This window comes from Diceros bicornis, assembly GCF_020826845.1.
Source record: "Diceros bicornis minor isolate mBicDic1 chromosome 16 unlocalized genomic scaffold, mDicBic1.mat.cur SUPER_16_unloc_1, whole genome shotgun sequence".
NCBI classification, from domain to species: domain Eukaryota; kingdom Metazoa; phylum Chordata; class Mammalia; order Perissodactyla; family Rhinocerotidae; genus Diceros; species Diceros bicornis.
The window spans coordinates 990,167-997,636 of NW_026690870.1; the positions used below are offsets into that span (position 1 = coordinate 990,167).

Genomic DNA, 7,470 nt, shown 5'->3' on the forward strand with positions numbered 1-7,470 from the left:
GTGTCAACTCAGGTTTTGTAACTCCCGACCAACACTTGTTCTGCTAAATCATGCTGCTTTCCGTAACTACTCCTTCTTCTCTATGATGTTCTTGTTATCCAAACAGTGCACCTGTGAAAGCTGATAAACTCAAGTATTCCTAGAATGACCAGAAAATCCCAAGTCTCAGGTCAAATACATATACCACTGCTTCATTTTCTACCCCAACATTTTTTCTGAAACCCTCCTAACTGCCAAAACTTTCCTGTTTCTTGTCCATCACATTTCTCTATCACTATAATTAATGTTTTAATTATCTAGTACCCTATGTTACATAAAACATAATGCTAATCATAATAAGCAAATATTGAGTGCTCATTATATCAGGAACTATATTAAGACCTTTAGATGTAGCATCTCACTTAATCCTCAACTTCAAATAAGATAAATAATACCGTAATCCCCATTTCAAAACTGCAAAAATCAAAGCCTCAGAAGTTAATTTTTTCTTTTTCTCTCTCTCTTTTTTTTTTTTGCTGAGGAAGATTGGCCCTGAGCTAAGATGTGTTGCCAATCTTCCTCTTTTGGCTTGAGGAAGATTCACCCTGAGCTAACATCTGTGCCAGTCTTCCTCTATTTTGTATGTGGGTCGCCGCCACAGCATGGCCACCAATGAGTGATGTAGGTTGGTGCCCAGGAACTGAACCCGGGCCACTGAAGCAGAGCACACCAAACTTAACCACTAGGCCATGGGGCTGGCCCCAGAGGTTAAATAATTTGTCCTAATTCACAGAGCTAACCAGAAGTAGAACCGGGATAAGTAAGCAGGCAGTCTCACTCCAATGTCCATATTCCTGATCTCTACATATGATAAGTATATATAACTACATGGACTTTATTATTAATATGCAGATAACTCAAAATTTGGGGCTACAGAAGAATTTAAAGAGTCTTTGTATTTGAAGAGGCTTCTTTCACATTAAAATAGCTTAATATGGCTTATTCCCATAAACTATATCTTCCTTAAAAAGACATGGCCCAAGTAAGAACTCTTAACTCACTCATATATAATTAAAACTCAAATTAAAGAAAATAGGAGGAAAAAAGAGTTGCAACAATACTTTAACAAATATCCAGATCAGCATTGTCCAAAAGAACTTTTTGTAGTGACAATAATGTTTTCTATTTGCACCGTCCATCATGGTAGCCACTAGCCACATGGGACTATTCAGCATTTGAAATGTGTCTAGTGTGACTGAGTAACTGAATTTTGAATATTGTGTAATTTTAATTAATTTACATTTAAACAGCCACATGTGGCTAGTGGCTACTATATTGGACAGCACAGGTAGAAGATAAAATGCCAGAAAAAGATGAGGAAAGAAATTCTTATTGCCTTTATTTAGAGAGTGCACTAACAGTCAAATCAATTTAAATCTCTTTTCCTACTTGTTCTAGCTTCAGTTATTAACCCAAACAATATATACCTCCAAGGAGATTTAAGTAATCCAAACTTCTATACTTAAATTCTTCTTTGTGTATCTCAAAGGAAAAAAATAATTAAAACCTGTATTATCAACAAAGCTCCTTATAGTAGAAACTTTTTACTGTTTGGATACCTAAGAGGAAGAATTTGAACCTGAAAACTGCCATCTACTAAGAAAACTAAAAAGAGTCACACAAGTTTTCCATTCTCTTCATAATAAATACTTGATAATAAAGTGCTTACCTTGATTCTCCACTACTGTTTCTAACACTTTCTTCATCACTGTGTCCATTCATTGTAAATATCAAGACGTTTTAAAATAAAATATAAATCTTCCCAGTTTAAAAGATGAATATAAATACTGACTCCTCCTTGAATACCAAAAATTCACAGACGAATTTTCTTCAACATTCACAGGTTTCCTGGGACCCTTTTTGATTCACCTAAAGAAAACATATTAAGAAAATAAGAAAACTTCCTGTAGAGAAAAAGATAAGTCTATTTAGAACTTATACAAATCTACCTAGGCCAATCAGAAATACCTAGGCTTCCATTAACTACATTCCTGACTACTTACTAGAATTTACAGCACACCAGTGCTTATTTTTGACAGAAGAAATCAGAATATCTGCTGAGTGATAAAACTTTTAGACTAACTGCAGCTGTGTAGCGATACATATATACACATTATGGATAACTAGCTAACTAAAGAAAAATGGTAATATATAACATATATATACCTTCCAAGAATAGAAAACGGAGTCTTATTAGATACTTTGTCAAACCAAGTAAGGGGGGAAAAGGTTACCTTTAATCAAACACTAATTCATATCACCAAGAACTTCATACACTTGAATGAGGCAAAGTTTTGAAAATGCTCACATAAGAACAGAAGAATAAAAGAGTATCATACAATCTTCGCAAAAACTGTACAGGTCAAAATAAATGTGTACTTTCACAGCAAAGCCGACAGTGGAATGATAAAATTTAAATAATATTTATTCAGGTTGGACTTGCCGAGATTCCATTAAAAAAAAAAAAAAAAAGGTAATGGAATATACACTATGATTTTTTAAGTAACGGGTTTGGGGCAGAAATCACGGACCAAGACACAGCATTCCCACCTTTCAAGATTTCAGCACAATACTGGAGAGTCACCTACAAGCCATCCACGAATAAACAAAGAGATCTCTGGCAGGGGAGGGAGAGGAAGAAGCGGGGGAAGGAGACGTCAGATCCTTCCCCAGCCAGAAAGGACCCAGATAGCCAACTGAGAGCAGAGCTGTCCTCCGACCTCAGCAAAGAGAATTCAGTCCTACGATGATTTCCATTCCACAAAAAAAACAGGAGGAAAACAGGCTGTTGCCAACTTCATCACAGCAAACTCTACATCTAGATCGAGATTTTAATTCTCCAGAGACTAAGGTCCAATAGACTCTTTGCAAGAACTGGTTATCCAAAAAGTAACTCCTGCACGCAACATTTATTCCTCATGTTAAATATTAATTCCAACCCGTCAAAGAGCTTTACTGTTCAACAAGTCTTAAAAATCTAGGGACTCTAACAAACCGCCTCTTTCCCGAAAGTCTCTCTGCGTTGAGAAAGTTCACTCCTCTTTTCGTTCTTTCCTTTCCACTTTCCTTTCGCTCCTCAAAACGGCTTTCTCTGGACATTCTAACTTCCTTTTTCCCCCTCATCTGCCTTCCCCGAGTCAGTCCTCTTTCTGAGGCCCTGCTCACAGCCCTGAGTTCTGCAGCTCCAGGCGCACGCAGCTCTCTCCAGCCTTTCCCGCGTCTCAACAATGAAGTCAAACCTCCCCAACCCTCCTCCCCTGTGCCCGGTCCTTCAACAGCTGCTCTGCTCCTGCTGAGTTTCCCAAGCGGGGCTCGAAAGGAGGCTGGAAGCCTTCCTCCTCCCGCCTCCGTCCACCGCAGCTTCGCTCCAGTCAGTCTCCCGGCCGGACGCACACTCCCACCCCCGTCCCTCCCAGGGCCTCCCTCCCGGTCCCCGAGTCTCTCTTCCCGCCTCACACTTCCCGCCGCCCCGCTCCGCGCCCTCCCGGGCTCGCCTGGGCCGCCGCCCCTCCCCCTCGCCGCCGCCCCCCACGTGCCGGGAGGCCGGGTCGCGGCGGGGGCGACGCGCCGGCCAAGCGCTCGCCGCTCGCGCTCCGCGGCTCTGCCCTCGCGGCCCCGCCGCGCCCACGCCGAGGAGGCCCGGGCTCCGCCGCCCGCCGGCGCGCGCCACTCACGCGCCCCCCGCGCGCCGAGCCCGGCCGCCGCCGCCGCCGGCCCTCGCAGAGCCGCCCCGGCCTTCGCCCGGCGCCCCCGCCCTCCGCCCGGCCGGCTCCCGGCCTCCCCGCCACATCCTGACCCGCAAGCCGCCCCCTTTCTTACCGGCGGCCGTGCAGGCTTCGCGGGGGCAGAGGGAGCCCACTCAGGTCTCCGCCGCCGGGTGAGTCCTCGGGCTCCGGGCGTCTGGGGGTAAGCAGGAGTCCGTGAGGGGGAGGGGGAAGCCCCGGCCTGCGGCTCCCACGCGCGACCCCCTGCGGAGCGGATCCAACAATCCATTCATGATGGAAGCACCAACGGCGAGGGCAGCTAGAGCGAGAAGGAAGGAGCCGTCGTCGTCGCCGCAGCCACGCGCGCGCTCCCGCTCCCGCCACTTATCGGCTCCCGGCAGCCGCCGTAACGCCGAGAGAGCAAGCGCAGCCAGCGCAGCCGTCTCCGTCGTAGCCGCCGCCTCCTGCACGACGTAAGCCCCCTGCTCACTCCCCTTCCCCACTGGGCGCGAGGAGGACTGACTAGGGCGCAGGCGCGAGCACGCCAAACCGCTCCTGCCGGCGCGCGGGCGGTGGGAGGGGCTACGTTGTGGAGTCGTGGGCCGTAGGAAGAAAGCGATTGGTGCTGAGGTGGGGCGGAGAGCGAGTGCGCGCACGCGCGCCGATGGGAGCCGTACGCCAGCCGCGCGGAGGCCGCCGGACTCTGGCGGCAGCCGCGGGCCGCTGATGCTTGCTCTGGTGCCCTCCCTCACCCGCCGCGAGTTGAGTTCCGGGAAGTGGGAGCTAGAGGCTCGCTGCGTGCGGGTGTGGACGCTGCTGTCGCTCGGGACAGTTGCGCAAGGACTTCGCGGGGGAGAGACTGAGAGGAACCGGGGAAGCAGAGGCATGGCGAGATGCTGAAGACTATGTTGGGGCTCGGGGAGCCGCAGAAGCGCTGCGCTGGATAAGCCCAGGGGGCCGGGTCGTGCGTGGGGTCCGGTCGCCCAGGCTTCGGTCCGCATCTCTCTCCGGCCCCGGCCCCGTCGGAGCGCCTGTGGGGAGGGGTGGAGAGGGGCCCGCTGCGTCACACCGGGCAGCCTGGGACCCCAACTGTTGGGCAGCTGTGGTCACCTCCGGCCGCCTCCTACGCCTAGGCGACCTGCGACAGAGGCTGCCTCGGGGGCCCGATGGCCCGTGCGGGCGGGGCACCTGAGGAGACGGAGGGAAAACAGAGACGGAGTTGCTGACATCCTGTGACACTTCTTGATTCCTTTGTGGGTTCAGGAGAAAACTCTTACAACCTTTCTAGGTCCCTCCCTGGAGGACGGGAGGAGGGTGCGCTGCCGAATGGCGACAAAAAAGCTGCTCGGAGGACGTTGATAACTGGCTTAGCGTAGCGTGCTGCCACTTAGTGGACGGTTTCTTCCTGAACTGTGACTGCGGGCCTCAGTTACAACCCTGGAGATGTGGCGATGGAAACACTGTCTTTTCAAGCCTGGGGATGTCCCGCTTCATTCTTTTTGAAAGCATTTTTTTAATCATTTCTTTTACACTTCATTTTTTTTCCCCCGTCCACAGATCAGTCTTGAATCGCTCGAGGTTAATGATGCTTTTTGAAACTTTCTAATCCCATTCCTCAGTTATTTGATTTGGTGTAAAGGCCAACCTTCCAAGTCAAATGACTTTCAACGGGGTAGCTGCGTTCCCAAAATAGTTCTTTTCGCATGTGGGGATTTCAAGTTTTAGTCTACCAGCTGTTTAAACAGTTTGGGTCAAAGCCTTCAAAAAGATCTCAAAACATGACTCCAGGTATGTGTTCATTTTATGGAAGAGTATATTCACCCTTGGGAAGGAGGAGGCGGCAAACAGGTACACTTGGTCTACTCCAAAAAAAGTCTGTCTGTGACCAATGAATAGTGAAACAAAATGGAATACTACCACAGTTTGCAAAATGGTCTGTGCTCCACCTCTTTTTTTCTTTCCTTTTTTCCTAGTTATTAAATAGCTGTAACGCTGGGTTGTGAGGAATAACAAGATCATACAAATCTCCATCTCTGAAGGCCCTAAAAGTAGGAACCAAGTGCTAATTTTTAATATTAAAAATATGATAAAAGTGCCTTAATGATAGGACCTTCCCGTGCCTCTGATTTCTTTCTTGGATTACTGGAGTGGTAAGTGAAAAATAAAAGCCCCTGGAAAACAGTAGCCACGCCAGAGAAAGAATGTTGTGATCAGAAATATAATTCAGATAATAAAGTCCTCAATTATACTACACTTTATAATTGTCTTACAAAAAAGAATTACCGTGTGTTCTTAATCTATTTTGTATGTTTTCTGAAAGCCCACGTCAAACCTTTTTTAACTACTGACTTGCCATTTGGATGTGATATGCTACATATAAACTAGATCCTTTTTTTGCGGGAAAAAAATCTTGCCAAAATTGTAATAAAATATTGCATCTTGGAGATTTATATTTCTTGTTGAATCTTGGAGATTTATGTTTCCTGTTGAATCTTGGAGAGTTATATTTCTTGTAAAATCATTGTGTACTTTAAGACTCCACAAAATTTTAGAATGACTGTTGACAATGTCGAGAAATGCAAGTAAGTAGAAAATTGGAACAATCTTGCCAGTTCAGCTTTTAAAAAGTCACTTGATAAATAAGGCAAAAGTATTTGTTTGACCATTTGTTATCTGCATAAATTCTCAGTTTCACTTTGTTTGAATAAACTCGGTCTTTATCTCTACCTATGGGTACTAAAAACAATAGACAAACAGTTGATAATCTCAACACATGACTAGCAAAAATCCTTGAAAAATAACATCAACCAGAAGTTTTTATTCCTATCTAATTTCCCATTTGGGACATTTCATATTCTTTGCAAACAATATTACTTTTACAAAATCTAGGACAGCTCTTTGTGAGTCCTTACTTCTGATATGCTCTTCTAGGGCTGGAAACCCATGAGTTTCCTTAGGTGGGGATAGATTGAGAACCACTTATCCAGAATTGTGAGATTTGTACCATAAAAACAATGATAACTCTTGCTTTCTGTTAATGTTTTGGATGCCAAGTTGGGGTTTTAATTTCATAATTATGTTCTTGTTAATTAGAGGATTTGCATATTAGAAGCTGCTAAAACAATCAGGACAGTATTAAAATACCCTAGAATCTCAACCTATGACGTCATCCCCCAGGTCCTTGCCAAACAGGAAGAGCTTTCCAAATATACTTAAATTTACAAAGTCCCCTATAAATAGAACACATGAAATCCTAAGTAACCTACACTGAAAATTTATTGTACATTTTCTGTTTTCTTAATCATAAAAATTATAAGAGAGGAGCTGTGGTTCCCAGTGTTGGGCAGGGAGCAGGAGTCAGTCACCTAGGATATTTTTTCCTAATTACACATGCCTGACATTCTCATTCCTCCCCTCTTCTGATATGCAGAATTTCTATGTTCTAGGTAGTGCTTGGAAAAATGGCCTAGATTGTTCTGATATCTACCAATAGCTCATCCAGCTTGTTTATGGCCACTGTGTTTGGAGATTTTTACTGATAAATGCTTGAATCATAATAAATTTTAAATGGAAAGCTCTTAAAGATATTGCTAAGAGGCAACTATGTATAAAATCTAATAGGCATTGAAGTGGATACAAAGATTTTACTTCCTCTACAGACAAAATTAAGTGTGCACACAGAGTAAGAAAAAAGTTAAGTAGCTAACCTCAAAATATGAAATTGGGG

General features: G+C 45.2%; 1 long non-coding RNA gene across 3 annotated transcripts in view; it reads right to left on the reverse strand.

Moving 5' to 3' along the window:
• The window catches only part of LOC131401784 (uncharacterized), a 34,886-nt gene extending 30,738 nt beyond the window's left edge, over positions 1-4,148 (reverse strand). For all 3 annotated transcript variants that reach the window (XR_009217961.1, XR_009217959.1, XR_009217960.1), the window contains exons 1-2: positions 3,859-4,148; positions 1,709-1,908 (exon numbers count right to left, since the gene is read on the reverse strand). This is a non-coding gene — a long non-coding RNA (uncharacterized LOC131401784). The remainder of the gene's footprint in view (positions 1-1,708; positions 1,909-3,858) is intronic.
• Positions 4,149-7,470: the final 3,322 nt, after the last annotated feature.